The sequence below is a fragment of the Pezoporus occidentalis genome, unplaced genomic scaffold, assembly GCF_034315485.1.
Source record: "Pezoporus occidentalis ecotype Australia unplaced genomic scaffold, CSIRO_AGI_Poc_V1 ctg7, whole genome shotgun sequence".
NCBI lineage: Eukaryota > Metazoa > Chordata > Aves > Psittaciformes > Psittacidae > Pezoporus > Pezoporus occidentalis.
In genome coordinates this window covers 3,638,984-3,656,975 of record NW_026916052.1, presented here as the reverse complement: position 1 = coordinate 3,656,975, position 17,992 = coordinate 3,638,984, and positions in this window count along the sequence as shown.

Sequence of the window (17,992 nt, the reverse complement as noted above, 5' to 3'; positions counted from 1 at the left end):
CCACAGCAGGACATGTTATTCCTGGGTGCTGGGTGGAGGTACAGGCCCACCTGCCACCCAAATTCATGGACCTTTTGCCCTTCTCTTCCCATGCATTTTAATCCAGAATTTGGAATAACTGGATGCCTTCACATTTTCTCCTAACCACTTAGAGAAATATCTTGACAGATCACTTGAGGAAAAAAAAGGAAGAGGTGATGTTTCATCTGCATTACATCTTCGTGCTCAACTTGCCTTTATTTTCTTTTCTCAGAAAGGAAAGGTATTAAATTGTGAGGTCTCATATAAATATCAAAAGTATTTAAGATATCATTTGATTTTCACACTGTAACATCTCAAAATTCCAGACATTCTTAAAAGAATTGTGTTAGAAAATGCTTTATACAACTTATTTTCAATGCAATGTGGCCAAGAATTAACCCACTTAATTAGATGGTGTGGTGGTGAATGATGAGTAAACTGAGAGAGACGCAGCCTAACTTTCAGCTTGACAGCAGGAAAGGATTTCTGGCGTATAAAACATTTCTTACAGAAATTATAGCAATATGACTTGGAGAGATGAACACAGACTCTCCTGCTGGTTAAAAGGCTGAAACTGGATTTGGACGTTAGGAGGTAATGTAGTGATTGCACAGTTACACCTCTGAAAAGCAGTAAAAATCTTGAATATGACCTAAATTACTTTAAGCTGTGAAGACTGTTCCTTCTGACTGGCTCCTCCAATTTTTCTTACTTTCTTTTCAGAAACTGATGAATTACATTCCCTTTTGATTAAGTGGTCATTGCAGGCTGGTTTACATTTGTTTCTATAGATATACTCATCAATCTTTTCTGACTTGTGATATCTTATAATTTCCCAGCTGATGTTACCCAACCCTACTTAAAGGATTTCCTTCTCCAGACTCTCAGTCTATGTATGCTTATGGTTGTACAGGCTGGAAATATTGGCTATAATAAAACTGCCCCTTCCCAAGACACACAACTCTTAGTATTTTTTCTTGGGGTATTTTTTTCTTTTAGCTTTATCATTAGTCCAATGAACTTGATATTTCTAGTAAAATATTTATTTGTATTTTTTTACAATCCCGTTAGAGAATTAAAAATTTCTGTTCCAGAAGAACCATATCAACCTCATGTTCTGCCCCACTCGTGCTTTTTCAAAGCAAGGCTAAGCTGAATCTTCCTCTTTATTCAACCTGGAAGTGCTGTCATGGATAGCATTTTCATACAGATTAGTTTTTCATTTTCTGCACAAGAAGTCTCTTCTAAGATTGTATGTAGGCTTCAGTTATATACCTCTGAATGTGAAGTGCTGTTTACAGAGACTGTGGACACATTTTCTCTTGCAGCTGCAGCTATAATGGCTCCATAGCTTATTGCTCCCTTCAACTTATCCCTGCCAAAGACAACTGCTCCCTCAAATTTCCTTGGGGAGCTGCTCCCTGACCTCTTTCAACCCCAATAATCCAAACTAGGATCTCTTTAAACTAACTTTGAAAAGACCTTGAGTTGTCCAAAGCTTAGAGCTGTCTACCTGGATATACCATGTCCCTTTAGAGTGGACACACCATAATCACCCAGAAGGCTGTAAACTCCTAAAGGTCACATTTAAGTTTAGCTAAACAAGGAAAATCAACATTTAAAATATGAAAACTCAGTTTCTTCTAAGTGAGAACAAAATATAACAGACCTTTTAAGCCATTCTGCTTTCTCCTCATAGCTTTTTGTCTCAGTTCAACAACATTTAATGGCATTTTGGGCTGCAGCAGGCTCCAGACAGGCTGAATATTCCTGAGAAATTTGAGCTAGTGGCTGCCCCAAAGGCTAGGCTTACTTCCCTCTTCTGACTGTAGTTGTCTGCTCCTTCTTTTGCATGAGCTCTTGTGTTTGTCTGACATCCCCAGCTTTTTGAAGCGGCATGAAACACTCAGTTTTGGTGGCAGCAAGCTGTCAGATTGTCCCAGCTATCTTGCGCAAACCTCACCCCTGGTGCCTCTGGGTCTCCAAGAAAGAATTTTTCTGTTGCTTCAGAAGCTTTGCTCTGTCATTTTCAGCTTCTTTCAGGCATCTCCTAATATCTGCCCTTGCTGCAGGCTTCCTGCCTGCTGGGTCATGCACCCACACTCCAGACGGCTTTCCCAGCTCAGGGCTCTCTTTCACCCAGAGTTCAGCAGGCCCAGCAAGGCAAACAAGCAACCCAGCCACTGAAAGTGAACAAGGTAGGCACAACATTGTGTGCATGCACCTCTTAGTATCCCCCTGCTTTGCAGAAAACATTTCTTCCAACTTACTTCTCCATAGTCAGTTTATTGCAAAGAAAAATAAATACAGTCAAGGTGACAGGAAGAATTCAAAATTCAATCTGTTATTCAACCCAGCTAGTGCCAGGACATTATGCTTCAGTGCTCCTCTGTTCATTATTCCTTGCTTCGTTACCCAGGTCCCACAGCTGAATATAAACCCAAGGTCATGAAAGGAAGGTGGTGGTGGTGAAGAAGAAACTTTTCTTCTTTGCATAATATGGCTTTATTTTTGTAGTTGCTGAATACTTTTTTCTTCTCCACAGTGACTTGGGAATTATCTTGACTGCAGTTTATGAAATAGTCATTTCAGTGATGAACATCTGAAGTCAATAAGCTATGAGGAATCAAAGAAGGTGGGGTTAATGTTATTTAAAGTAAAAAATCTGTCAGCTTTTAGTTAGTGTATTACTGAAATCATGTGCAACAGGTCATAATGACCCATTAAGATCAAATCAACGATGCTTCAAAACAGAAATGGTCAGGAGATTGCTGTTCCTGCAAGTTAATTTCGAAGAATGTATATTTATGCTGTCCTGTTGTGGGATTTTATTGAAACCTGAGGTAACAAAACACATTATTGGAAAAAAAAGCAAAATTTTACAAAAAAATTTTCTATTCAGACAAAAAGCCCTTTTTTTCCTGGAAAACATTTTGGTAGGAGCTCTTACCATATACATAGAAATGTATTCTGAAAGACTTGAAAATTGGGTTTGGCCATGACATAATTCTAATGAAATATTTTTGCAAAGGAGGAATTTTGCCAGCTTCAAACAAAAATGTCTAAAGAAAGTAGTTTTCACAAACAAAAGTACTTACAAAAGGAACCTCTGCCCACTGGTTCCCTACCTATTCTACCTCCTAGTTTTCCTTAGTGGAGCTGGGACCCAAAGACTTTTCATAGCAAGCTCACTCAGTGACAGCTGTGAAGCCTACAGAAACACCACTGTAACTCTGCTAAAGGTACAGCCAAAATATAGTTCTGTACAAATTCTGTATCACAATTAGATGCTGCTAATGAGAAAAGTAGCTGAATTCCCTGGGTCTCCTTGACTGGTGGAGATTGAGGCAGCTGCAAAGACCAGTTTCAAAACTATGAAAGAGAAACCATCAGAAACCCCAAAATACTTGGGATATTTTATTTTCGGACAAGGTGAGCTGAGAAGTATTTGTAGACATCTGTAAAAAAAATCTGCTCTAGTTCTTAGTACTAATAATATCTATCAAATAATATCTATCACAAGCATGCCTTGATAGCTCCTTTTAAATAGAAAAACGTGTGGACTCATTTGCAGAATGATACAAAATAGCACTGAAGTTACATAGGTTCAGCTACCTAAAAGTTAGATATCTAAATTAGATCTAAGTATTATTCTAAGGGAAAGAGGTAAGTACTTGCAGTGGAAAGGTCATTAGTCTACCAGACTTCTGTCTTGGTGCATTATTTTCTGGGGGTATCCATTCTTTCCTGAGTTTTTTTTTACTCTCTGAAGAAACCTCATTCAAAAATGAAACTATTTATTTATCACTTATTTGAGAATAATTGTTGAAGAGTTATAGGAAAATAGGCTGTATTTTAAAAAAAAAGATATTGTGAATCACAGCTTGTCAGCTGAGCAATACTGATCAATTATTGCACACTCCTCATGATAACAGTCCTATGTTTTCCTCACAAGGCTAAGCAAATGGGTGACCTGCTGTATTTGAACTTGGCAGAATAAGCTGTATTCTTATTATTTTGTCTGCTGGTAAATATGACACAAATTTTCTATGAAGAAAAAAAATCATTTGAAGTTTTATATCCTGGTGAGAAATTCCATTAACTTCATGAATGTTATATTTGCTTTTAGATGAAGCTGTATGTGACTCACTGGACATGAGGAAGGATTTAATGTCATAAATTGAGTTTAAGCAAGAATTAAAGTACACAGATGAAACATTTTTCATTGTGTAAATCACGGCTCAGGTGCTGCCTAATCCCGGAGGTGAAATGACTCCATTTTTGTCTTAAAGGTTTCTAGACATCCAAACTCTTCTTCAAGACATGTCCAAGAACTCTTCTGTCTTAACAGGCTCTGAGCCCTGGGGCTTCTTCAAACTATGTACAGCTCATTTGAACTTCACAGTTAGATCTCATCTTTCCTTCATACTCAGCACTTTTGGATTATGAGGGCTTTTTATGAGCCTCCATCTGGGCCTCTCCAGATGGAAACAGCTGAAAATGCTAATAATTTTTAAACCTTTTTTGCAAAGCGTGTCGTGTTGGTTCTCCAAGACAGCATTCAGTACAACCAAATACTTGCTAATACTGGTCTGCCTACAGAAGCCCAGAAGAACAATCTTGATTTTACTAACATTATATTTTTAGCCTGCCACTTTTAAAATGCTTTCTTCACTTCTGAATTACTTGCAGGCTGAATGGCTCACAACAGCTCTTCTGGTGGTTGCAACCTGGCTCAAAATTCCTGGCATTGGTCTGAGGAGAAATGTGCCAGCCTGGGAAGCTGGGTCTTCTGGCGGCCTGAGGGAAACATTGGCAGGAGGCTAAGGCACTGTTGGGAAAGCATTTAAAAGCTAATGACATATAAAATAGTGTATATGTGCATATAAAATAGTGTATAAGTTTTGGTTAATATAGCACAGTGTAATCATCTGTGATTTCTGCAGAAAGAATCAGGAAAATAAAAAAAATTCCCATTTTTAGCAGTTTCTCTTCCCTGAATCTAAGTTTACAGACTTCCTGCAGAAACTTAATTTAAAGGCCACTTAAATCTTTATGACATTTTGGAAGCCAAACTACATTTTACACAGAGATGTAATTTTTCAGCTGCTCCTTGTCTGGAATGCCAAGAAGTTCCGGGCAGTTCCACACAGGAGTTCCAGTTTCACCCCATTCAAAAATTATCTGAGTAATATACACTTGGAGCAGCATCATAAGCTGCTAGGAATAATTCCTATAGTTCCTAGAAAGTAATAAATCCCCCTAAGTAGCAAAGTTTGAGTCTGATTCTAGATGGGTTGAATCAAGTTGTAGTCTTCACTTACACTACAGCAGCTGTGTTCCTACTTGAGATGCTGCAGATGCAGATGAGGATGGGGATGAATTGTATCAAACTGTGTCCAGTACCAGCACTTGATTTGCCTTATCTTCATCCTGTTAGGAATGAGTGGTTCTAAAGTGAGTGGGTTTGAACTGCTGGGCAATTGTCAAGGGAAAGCAATCAGGCCCCACATATCTAAGGGGGGCAGTTCAGTAGGATTTTGTTGTCTGATCAGAAGTCCAAGCTATATTTCTAGCTGTAAAGGCTACACTCCTTATAGGTCTTTGTTTTTCCATTTTCCTGTGTGCCTTTTACTGCAACTTACTTCTAAGAACACATCACTTAGAGCAAATCTTATAATTCATGTCCTTATTCTCATCTTCGCAGGCAGTATGGATCTGTCTGTGCACAGAGTCACTTCACCATCCATAAGATATATTCAGTTTACCATTAGAAACAATCTTGCCTAGCTTTCTGCCATTCTGGGAGGAAGAAAGGAACAGGTGAAATATCCTTCAGGCTTCAGCAGATGCTCAACAATGTCTTCAGCTGCATAGCAGATCAGGGGAAGTCACGCAGCTCAGGCTATGTGATATACATACACACATGCATGGAGCAAGAAGACTGTCAACGGCAAGTAAACTTATCTGAAAAATCAGCTGGAATGCATTTCCTCAAGAATCTTTCTTTTAAAACGGGAAAACAGGCAGTGCAGTGCAATGCCACCCCTGGTAAACTGTCCTTGAAAATACACAGTGTACATCCAGCTGCATATGTATTTCAGGCACTGCAGTTCATCTGTGTTTCATTCTACTTTAGGGGCACTTAATCTATACATCCTCTGAAAGTTTGCTTGTCATGCATTCCCATGTGTGTGTGTGTGTGTGTGTGTGTGTGTGTGTGTGTGTGTGTGTGTGTGTGTGTGTGTGTGTGTGTGTGTGTGTGTGTGTGTGTGTGTGTGTGTGTGTGTGTGTGTGTGTGTGTGTGTGTGTGTGTGTGTGTGTGTGTGTGTGTGTGTGTGTGTGTGTGTGTGTGTGTGTGTGTGTGTGTGTGTGTGTGTGTGTGTGTGTGTGTGTGTGTGTGTGTGTGTGTGTGTGTGTGTGTGTGTGTGTGTGTGTGTGTGTGTGTGTGTGTGTGTGTGTGTGTGTGTGTGTGTGTGTGTGTGTGTGTGTGTGTGTTGTTTTGTTTGTTTGATACTTCTAGCTAACAGGGGTCATGAGGGCCTTACAGAAAGTGTATTCTGCAGCGAAGGGCTTGTTCACTGCTTTAGACACAGAAAATCTTTATTGTTATAGCATCACTATGTCATGAGCAAGATAACTCATGCCAAGACATGTACGTCCCTGAACATTACTGAATACTATCTGGCAAGGTATTGAATTGTGCTGGAGCTTGTGCTGGAGCCAGCTTGATAACTTAAACTGTTGAAGATGTCACTTTGGACTCCCACCTAGAATCAAAGGCTGAGAAGACTTTCCTAGCCCCACATGACTTTTAAAACCTGTTCTGCAGTCCTACACAGGTGTAGGCAGAATAGTGACACTGTACAGTCTCTACCCACAAGGACTGTGGTATTAACATCTCTAAACTAATTTTGAAAATACCTCTGAAAATACTGTATCATTCCAGGTGGATTATGTTTTGTTGGTGCTATAACTAAGCTTATCAGTTGATAGCTTTCATGGTACTACTACATCCATTTATTAGCAGAGATGGATGGAATACTTAGGCAATGCAGTTTTCATTTTATTCTGCTTTTAAAAGATGATGGTATTGACTGAACATAGAAACCATTCATAGAATTTGATAGGGATGAAACTAAATGAGAGAGTTATAGGAGTTATTGTAAACACATAGGGAAATACATCCTCTCAAGAGTATTTTTGAAAGTCAACCCTGTTGAATTTTGTAACAAGAACAGAATTTCATCTTAAATACTTGCAGGAAAAAAAAAGCTTTAGGACTTTCTTCAGTTAGACAAAACACAGAAAAGTAGAAGATTTTTAGCTGTGCTGGGCATATACAGTTCCCACCAAAACTAACAGTGATGAGGGCACAAGAATGCTGGGGAGATGAGTCCCTTAAATGGCTAGCTCAAGCTTCCAGTCAGGTGGTAGTTACTGAATCTAGTGGATATGACTGGTTTCTACTCTACTCTTGACAATACTCATTTGTATCTCAGGAATCTGTATTACGTTCAAAAAGGCAGAGGCCTTTCCAGATGCTTTGGTAAACTGCTGGCATTTTGATTTCAGTAAAGCCTTGACTTTGCTGTGCTCTAGTAGTAGCAAATTAATCATGCATAGTTGCCGATGCTTTGACGAGAGATTCCTGTGCTCTTAAGTCGTCTGCTGCAATGTCCTAAAAAGGACACCAGAGGGCAAAAAATTATTAGGTGCTTTTGGGAGTCATGCTAGCGGGAGCGGGGATGCAGAGCCCTGCGTGTCCCTTGCCCCTGTGTCACCTGTGTTTTGGGGGATGCTGATGGGGTCAGTGGGGTTGCTTTGCATAGACAGGCTTCAGCCAAGATGATGCTCTGGGCTTCTTCTGTACCATTGCACTGGAGACTGCTGCTCATCCTCCTCCTGACTAAACTCGAACCAGATGGTACCTCCCAAAGTGAACAAATGCTTATTTCTTTATTTAGTGCAAGGGGAACCCATAATGCAAAAAGTGGCCTGACAAATGTAGCTCCATGGCACAGAAGTCACATGACTATGAAAAAGCTTGTTAGACACATCTTGATAAACAGGCAGGCAGCTTTAAATATCCTCACCATAAAAAAAAGAAATAAGGAGTAAATTTCCCTTTAAAGCTCTGTCAAGTGTAGCAATCACAGCTGTGCTGGTTTTATTAACCTAAGTATTTAACATACCTTTTTTCCAAATGTTTTTTCCTCAAGACAGCTGTGAACAGACAACAATAGCTACTCACACTTTGGGGTACCCTGCAAAAAGTAATGCTGGAGAAGCTTTTGGGTATATTCTCCCATTGTCTTCTGCATCGCAGTGCAACATGTAGGTAGGATTTCCTGTGCCAAGAGAACCGAGAGGACTTTTTTGTGCTATTGTTATCACTAAGTATGACTGATCCTGTTGTAGCAATGGAAAATGTAAAATATCAGCCATAATAGGTCTGATTTTTCAATGTCATACTGGAGGGTGCTTGTGAGGTCGAAAGAAAATATCTTATGTAGCATTAGATGACAGAAAATGCAGTGCTTTATAAATCAAAAGTACTTAAACCAGATTTTTTTAGGGGTGAAACCAGTTTCTTCCAGTTCAGGACTGTACCCTTGGCAGTCAGTGTCTGTCACCCCATAGATGGAGACTGCCATTTGTACAGCCTGTTCAGCCAAGAGCTGAGAAAGAACATCATGGTTGTTGTTTCACCTCCAGATGTTCTGTGTGACAAGTGTTGCCACAGATCAAATGAAGCCCTTTGAGGCCAAAGCATGACAATCTAAAAGAATGCTGCCAAATGTATGAAAATGTTCAACATATTTTACACAAATTTGAACATCTGTGGTGCTCAAGGAAGATTTCATGGAGCTCTATAAATATTGTTATATGTAATTAGCTTCACAGCATGGGTGCATTATTATCCTTAGTTTATGGCTAGGGAGACTGGCACAGAAAAGATAAGCAATTAGCCCTTGGGAAACAAAGATATTTTATGCCCCAGAGGGAAGCAGAACCAAAGCAAGTTAAGCAGTAAACCTATCCATCTTTTATTTTCCCTACACCATTTTGTGGAACTACTGTTTCTAATTTGGTGGAGATGGCAAGCAACTGTTCATGGTTATAAAGCAGTGCTGTGTTTTAATGAAATAAATTGAGAAGGTAAACACATTTCAGATCTCCTTCTCATAGATATCTAATTTAGATAGGTTGCCAATTCTGAAAACATAAGGCATAAATTAATGTAATTCATTATTTGAGCTTCATAAAGGAGATAATTTTAAAGGCTGTGTCCTTACTTTTAGAAGGGCATTTCTTTTTCCTTGTAGTTTCTGATTATGTATTGTACACTTACAATATATTGTTGGCTCTTTTTCCACAACCACTGGAATTAGAAGTATCATTATTTTTGAAAATGAAAGCTGAAATCCCTTACAGAAAGGAGCTGGGGTTTTCTGGAAAAGGTGATTTCTATGAGGCTCATCAAGCCACCTGGCTCAGAATCATTTTTGTTTCCTTTGGTTAGCAGGATAAAGTTTTAAAACCTCCATATCCCTTCTGAGCAACATGGAAAAAGAAAGTGGATGGGATCTTTCTGCTACTCTTAGATCACATAGCTGTTAACACTTCCAGCTAGGATGTTCAATACAGGTGTCTGGGTTGGCATCTGCTGACTGATCATGTTGAAGACATCTTCCATGTCTTGGTCCTGGCAGGCATTGCAATGCTCTGATGGCTGGATGAGATTTCTCTCTGATATGTCTCGAGGACCCCATTCAGAAGTTTCCAGGCTCCACAATACCACCATTTCAATGAAGCTGATGTGACTTCAGTGAAGAAATTTGTGCTGCCCCTGCATTTATAAGTTTTGCCTTATCACACCTGTGTAACTCTCTGTTGCCTGAAGATGCAACCAGACACTGAGGAACACTGGTAAACACAAGAGCAGCAAGTGCCCTGCCAAACATTTAAGGAGAGTCCCAGGCTCAGGGGAATGCAGCTTAGCTTCTGGGTCTGGGCCTGAGCTTTGAGGCTGTTAAAAAGAAACAGATTTTTTTTTAAAGTGTCATGATTTTTATTAGGTTGTCAAATATTTTTTTTTAAACTTTTGATACTTTAAACAGTGTAAAATGTGTTTTACATGGACAGATGTGTTGGTCTTCCTGCATGGGAAGGAGCAGTCCCATGGATGTGTCAAGATGGTTTATCTGTTGAACGTGAAAGACGTGGAGTATCTGTGTACTTCACACAGACGTGTTCAATTTCACCCTTCTTGAAAGAATGAAAAGTGATGGAACAGAACAGTGGGGATTTCTGTCTGGATAGGGATACATCTCCACACATGCGGGGTGTGGGAATGGACTGGGGGGCAGGAGGTCCTACAGCTGGGGCCAGGAGGATCATGGCAGTGGTGGATAGGCTCTAAGGTCCCTCTGAAACCGCAGAATTGCCATGATGGACCAACAGCTGCTCTGGTCCTTGTTAGTCCCACCACCAGCAAACAGTACAGTCCCAAGCTGGCTGAGAGTAGAAGGTGGTTACAAACCCAGAACAGCTTTCTGAAGCCAGTGGTGAAAGGATGTGGGGCAAAAAAGTTCCTCCTGAAGGGCTGATTTAGATGTGGGTTGGTCTGTGCCCTTCTCACAGAGTTAGGGATGTGAGCAAATGATCTGAGCACAGGTGAGTGAGTTTTACAAAAAAATGTCTGGAAACAGGCAAGCATGGCTGCTCCTGTGAAGTCTGGGCAGGTAACATTAAGAGCAAATATTAGGTTCACAATCCATTTGAAGTGTTACTACCCAATTTCTATATACTACTGTATTATTGTAATATTGCTGCGTGGAGACCTCGTAGAAGCCTTCCAATATCTGAAGGAGGCCTATAAGGATGCTCAGGAGGGACTCTTCATTAGGGACTGCAGTGATAGGACAAGGGGTAACGGGTTAAAACTTAAACAGAGGAAGTTTAGATTGGATATAAGGAAGAAGTTCTTTACTGTAAGAGTGGTGAGGCACTGGAATGGGTTGCCCAAGGAAGTTGTGAATGCTCCATCCCTGGTGGTGTTCAAGGCCAGGTTGGACAGAGCCTTGGGTGGCATGGTTTAGTGTGAGGTGTCCCTGCCCATGGCAGGGGGGTTGGAACTAGATGATCTTAAAGTCCTTTCCAACCCTAACTAGTCTATGATTCTATGATTATCAAAAATTACTAATTACCAGTTACACCAATTTTTTCAAGGTGAGTTGTGTGGGAAAGAAGTGTTTGCCATCCCAGACCCAAAAGGATCATAGGAAATGGCACCTAACCAATTGGAGATAAGGTTACACTGTGATTTTGTTTCCATGGAAGGGAAAAAGGCAGAAATTGGTGAGGTAAATGCCTGAAGTCCCACTGTACCGAGGGCTGTGGTTGCAAACTCAGCAGCACTTGTGCATTACAGACATACAAGATAGAGGAGACCAACTGGCTAGTGGTGTCCTGCTTTTTGTGAGGCTCCTTTTGCTGGCCGGTGTCTGACATATGTCAGTGTCAACAAAGTCATGATCAAGCACACAGTGAATCCCACTAGAGCTACTACTTTGTAAACTACATAATAAACTGAATTAGAGGTCCTCCAAACACTGAATTTTATATTATTAGCGATTGGGTACTCCTTCAGATGTGACAGTCTGAAATATATTGAACATCATAAGCCTGCATTCAGGGCTCTATATGTAGCCATTTGGAAGGCTAGACTTTGTCAATGCTGTTTGAAAAGACTCCCTAAGCCAGGAATCCAAACCATGCTTTCATGTTCGGCTGAGACATGGGAACATCCCGGATGTGTGACAAAACTGCTGTTGCTCCTGGCCCCCCTTAGGCTAGCACTGCCTCAACAGAGACTATCATACAAATGTTCACATTAAAGGGACTCCCCCCTGGGTCCTGCAAATTCAAAACACTGTAAATACAGTGCTATCACTACATTAACGATCTTGGCACTGCTATTTGTCATTGCATAATGATGAGAAAATACTAAAAACCTGACAAGTTGAAAGCACTCTGCTCTTTGCTTTAAGGATGTGAGCACTAGGTGTCACTGCAGTCCAGGAAAAGGTACCCTCTCAAGGGTCCCACCAATTACCAAGGAAAAAATAAGTTTTGTTTTCCCGTTTGAGAAAAACTAGGTTTTAATGGTGTCAGGGAAATAAGAGAAGAAGGCAACCATGTTATAAATACGGATATAGGTATAAATGTACAATATAAATTTTATGTAGATAACGTCTTTTATTTAGAAGGGAAACATAATTTGCACAGCAAATTTCAGTCTATGAAGATCATCTCTTTTAACACTCACTGATAGAGCTCTAGAGTGACAGTTTCAGATGAAGACTCCCATCTTGAAATGGTCTGCTGTACTGAAGCTGCTCGATGTTATTTCCCTAATTCACAACAATTTTAGATTACTGATATAACATGACTTCAGACAAGTGGGGAACGAAAAATTAGGGAACACAAATACACAAGTACAGAGCATACTAAAACAGAAACAAGACTATAGGAAAACATTCATACTTCTCCAGCACCTCAGATTTCCTTGTTTATTCATCTTTCTTAAACTTTTTAACCTTTTCTCCCTATTAATTTCCCTCCGGGGCCTAAACATTCTTATCTCCTTTACTCTTCCAAATGTGTTCTGAAATAACTGCAGACATTATAAGTTGGAAAAATGAGAGTGACAAGTAAGAAATACAAATTTATACTCAGAGCCAATGAATACTTTTATTTTTTCATATCTGGATTTCATCATTTGTTGAGTTGTTATGTAGAAGAGCAGCGTGAATGAGAAACAAAGTTATGGCAATTTTGTTTTGGTTTTTTTTTTCTGTCTCTTAACAAATGTTGAAATAACCCCCATAAAACCTTACATAGCTCCCTTGTGAGTTCTTCCTATGCCAATTAAGTTCAAATGAAATGTAGTGGCTTTTATTTACTTTTTTATTTATTAAATGTGTCCAGATAGCTTCTGGCTACCATTAGAAATTTGCAAATAAAACAGATGCCTTATTGATCTGTGTCAACTCAGCTCAGAGTCCACTCCAGGATAAACTGGACATGTTCTCCACCAAGTTCTCAGGAAAGCAGGGCCTGAGTAAACGGATGAGCCAAGAGTACTGCCCCAAATAGCAACAGGCTGGAATACTGTCAAACCAATGGAGGAAATTAAGTTCACATGTAAATAGACCTCCTACTGGTGAATAGGTAGGAAGCATTTCCATGCTGAAATGCCCCTGCTAAGAATGACAGGTAAAAGAGGATACTGCAAAGACAGAGAGAAATATCAAGAGGTACTTTGGTGTCTGCCACGCCTTCTCAAAGCAGTGGGCTCAAAGCCAAGTTCTGCAATTGCCCACTGACAGAAAAGTACCTTCCACCAAAATGGATGGATGATTATACACCCACAAAGGTCCTTTCCAAGGGTGAAGCTCAAGGCATGGGGCTGTTGATTTGCAGTTGCAAGAAAAGGATACAGATTCAAGGCCCCAGGTGAGCTGCTCTTGACCCTGGTTTGAGTAGGGGGGCTGAACTACAGACATCTAGAGGTCCCCTTCCTACCTCAGCTATGCTGTGATCCAGAAAGTCTTTTCCATTTCTAATTCTTAAGTTCATAGGTTATGTTACAGAGAAAAGAGAGAGAAGTTTTGATTCTAGTTCACACCTTTGCAGAGGAGGAAAAACAGTGAGTTCAAAGATGTAGTAGGATCAAAGAATTTTAGGGAAAGAATGTGACCTAATGGTGGCCTACCAATTTGCTCTAGTTTAGTTTAGAAACTTCATTTTTTCACCCGGTTACTTCAAGTGCAAAATTATCCTGTTAAGAATGGGTGTTAGGAGGTTAAAGAGCTGTGGACTGATAAATGCACATCTCCTCAGTCAAGCCTGATGAGAGGCACTTACATGCTACATGGGCTGCCAACAGGACAATATATCAACTCTGTGGGTGTCCAGACCATAACTGAGGTAAGCCAGCAGATGACAGGCAATCATTCATAAGCTGTGAATAATGAGATGTGAGATACACAACCAGTATCAGATGAAGTCTTTTCCTTATTGATGTTGTAAAAATAATGATTTAAAGGTCAGCTGAAGTAAATTGGAAAGTTTTGGGTTGATGGATTTTTTAGGATTTAACAACTGCGTACAAAATTACTAAGAGAGAAGATCATGTAGTTAACATGAATTTAGCTAAAAATAAGGTTTCTGAAAATTGATTGTGCTGTTTTATGTCAAGGCCTATATTCAGGGTCCAATTCCCTGAGTAAGAGGGATGTCTCACAAACAACTTGAAACACAACATTTTGGTGAATTCTCCTTCTGACATCATTACTTCAGAGTATAGCTATGCTGCTTACTTCTGACTACATTAATGATAGCAAGGTGTACTGTTTTTTTATCAGTCCTCATGCTCTTGGTATGTTTGGTCCTATCCCATCATTCCCCTTTCTTCTCTTGGCTTCTGTCTTGTACTTCCTCTCTTCTCTGCTTATTTTCTTTCATCTGGTCCTGTTCTTGTCTTTTCCCTAAATTTCATGTGCTTTCCTTATTTTTCTCCTCTTCTTAAACATAAAACTCTCTTTTACTAGGACCAATTCTGTAAATATCTGAGTCTTGTTGAATCAGTTGTTAATATCATCCCCACAGACTTCTCTTGAAAAAACATTTCCAATAGCACATCAGCACATCATGACTGCCAAAGAAGGCACTCAAAGGGAAACAAACTTCCACTCAACATGCCCAGCATGACACCAAACACATCTGATGTCATTCCACAACCACAGGATTTACTGTTATTTTGTTTTGATTTTCCCCAGCCACTGGTACTGGATGAGCAACTTCACAAAGAACAGTTATTTGATGGCAGCTATACAAGCTAGAGAGTTAGAGCTAGTAGCTTTAGAAAACCATGATTTGATTTTACCCTGGCCAGCCTGAAAGTCAGTGTCAAAGGACCTGACATTAAACAGGCCCAGACAAAAGAAAAGACATAAGACGGTGATTTCATAAGAGGAATTGAGCTTTTATAACAACTTTAGGGACCAAAAAATGAACAGTAAAGATTAATGAGAGCATGTGGAAAGACACTGCTTACTTCTCTTTCAGGATAAGAGGAAAAATAGTTGTCTTCTCTAGCTTGGAGCACAACAGAACTCTGTTCTTTCTCATTAGGTAGGAGGATCATATGATGAATCAAAATATGGAGCTTGATTTTGGATGTAAAGTAATAATCCAGATGTATAGTCACTTTCTAGCCCTCACCCAGCAGTCACTTGAGCACTATCATGCACTCTATATGGTAGAGTATTTAACCTATGCCTTTTCAATAACATACAGCACAGCAGCTCAGAAGAGATCAAGTGGAGTGAGGTAGATACAGGTCTGTAATGACTTCTTCTCTAAAAGAAGGAATGAACAGAACTTGCCATGCTAAATTTCCCAAGGAAAAGAAAAAAAAAAGACAGCCATCAGTATTACCTGCTTGAGCTACAGTTCAGACGAAATAAAATTGCAATCTCAGCACATTCTTCTTTGTGGCTTTCCATAAAGGAGAGGTGCTAGAGAGACCAATGAGCTCCAAAAAGAGCAGGAACTAGCACATGCATGTACCATTTTCCCACTGACTTCCTGTCAGGATACATTTCCTTCCAGACACATCCCTGTCTCTTTTTTTCTCTACCCATCAGTTCAGCAGACCTATATCTTTGTTGTGCTGATTTGAATCCTTTTTAAACAACACGTGGAAATTTTCTTCTCAGGTACTTGGTCAACAAAAGGAGTTCAAGTAAGACTCATCTTATGAAAATATGTCAGGAAGCATTTAGCTTCCCTTTATCCATCAAATCCTAGTCCTCCCTAAAAGGCACAAAAGCTTTATTTGTTGTCCATGCTGTGCCATAAGGCTTCCTCTGCTTTTAGTAATGCAAATTCTATCTGTTTCCTTGTTTTGCCGTGGTGCTTTGTGATGATGCTACTGGGAGAGGTTAAGCATGTATGCCAACCCCATGCCTCTGTCATGGCCAAACATGATATTTACAGTGTTTATGATAGATTGAAACTACAGTCATATGCTCCAGACATGCATGTGCACACATCATGGAAAGACTCAAAGAAAAATTCCTATTGTTTCCTCTGAGACTCTCTGGCTTTATACCTTTGCTAACAATTCAAGATATAAAGCATTTATGGCTGTGGACATCCGCTCCAATTCTCAGACAATCCACAGAAATACCAAAGCTTTCACACAGATACTTTTCCCTAAATATACTTTATTTAAAATTTCTATATCATAAATTGCCCATACGCAAAACTTGAGCCTGGTTGTGACAGGCTTGTGGCATCATATGATATCATTTTTGTCATCTGGGCTTGGAAAACAGGAAAGCATTTCCTGCAAGAATTGTTGCGCATGCATTTTTTGTAATAGTCTTATGGGAGAATATTCAACTAACTCTACTAATTCCTTTGCTCTGGGCATTTGTGCCAGTGAAATGAGATCACTTCAATGTTTAGGAAAGGTTGTGATGTTAACAGAAATAGACAAAAGCATAAGCATATATATTTCATTGCATTTATAGAAGATTCCTGGATTCATTTTTCTCCAATTCTGATCTTCTGGAATTTTAAATGCAGTCGGGATTTTGTATATGCTTGCAAAGAACAAAATCTCGTTTTAGTTGGTCACAGAAATGTAATTTATCCTCACAGATTTCATCGGAGCTTCATATTTCAACTCAAGTTATCAGCACTAGTATCTGCAGAACAGAGATAGGAATGCCATGTTTTTTTTAAAGACCAATTGGTTTTCTGCTGATTTTACTAGATGTACAAAGAAATATGCATAACATTTCTAGATTTTAACTACACATTTGCATTTTAGCATTGCCTCATTCCAATTCGATTATTTCTCTTTCTCTTTTTTTGTATAGGCCAAATGAAAATATTCTCTTATAAGGAAAACATGCTTCTCACCAGAATCTTTTAAAAGCCATAAAAAGGAAGAATTATAATGATAGGTAAAAAGTACCTGCTTTGGTTAGAGAATGGACTATCATCCATGAACAAAATATACATTAAATTATTAAACATTATATATACAATAACATAAATAATATTATATTATTTTTAGAATAAAATGGAAAACATATAATATTAAATACTATAACATTAATATTTCTTATAATATAAAATATTAAATATAAATAATTAATAAAATATGTTTTAAAGGCTCACCCAAATTTGATAGCAATTTTCTATATACTTCAACAAGTGGTCAACATTACCACCCTTGTAATATTGGCAGTTCACATAATTTCAAAAGTAGGTTTTCTGCTGTGAGGCTTGAAATCAGCCCATTTGCAAGTCTTAGGCTGAAATATCACCATCATGTTGAGAAGTGTCCATTGTGTGAAGAAGTGCAAATTACTCAACTTCTTCAGGAACACAAATCACCCAGCTGAGAATAGAAATGGTATCAGATGACTCAGATCAAACCAAAGTAACCCAACAGAAAACATTTACACATTCCTAAATGGAGAACATTCAGCATGCTAACACTGAAAGCAGGAGTGTTAACATTCCTAATTACAGCATTTGCCACAAGCAACATGGAGGACTGTTGCATAAAAGACTTAAAAAACCTCTCGGGAAAGATTGCTTCAGAAAAGTGTGTGTGATCTATCTCTTTTCCCTCTGCAAGTCATAGTGAAGGGAAGAAGGAAGCTAGCACAGGGCTATTGCTATCCTTTAGCATAAAGACACCCATCGCTCTTTCCCACAGAAGGTATATTACTAGAGCATGATAACAGTTAATGCACCTATACATTGGATGTTGTGTTATTAATGGCCCTGCTAATAGCTGGTGACAGTGAGAGAGTGAATTTCCACAGTTCACAGACCTTTTTGAGGCTTCTTCTGGAACATTTCTCTTCACTATCAT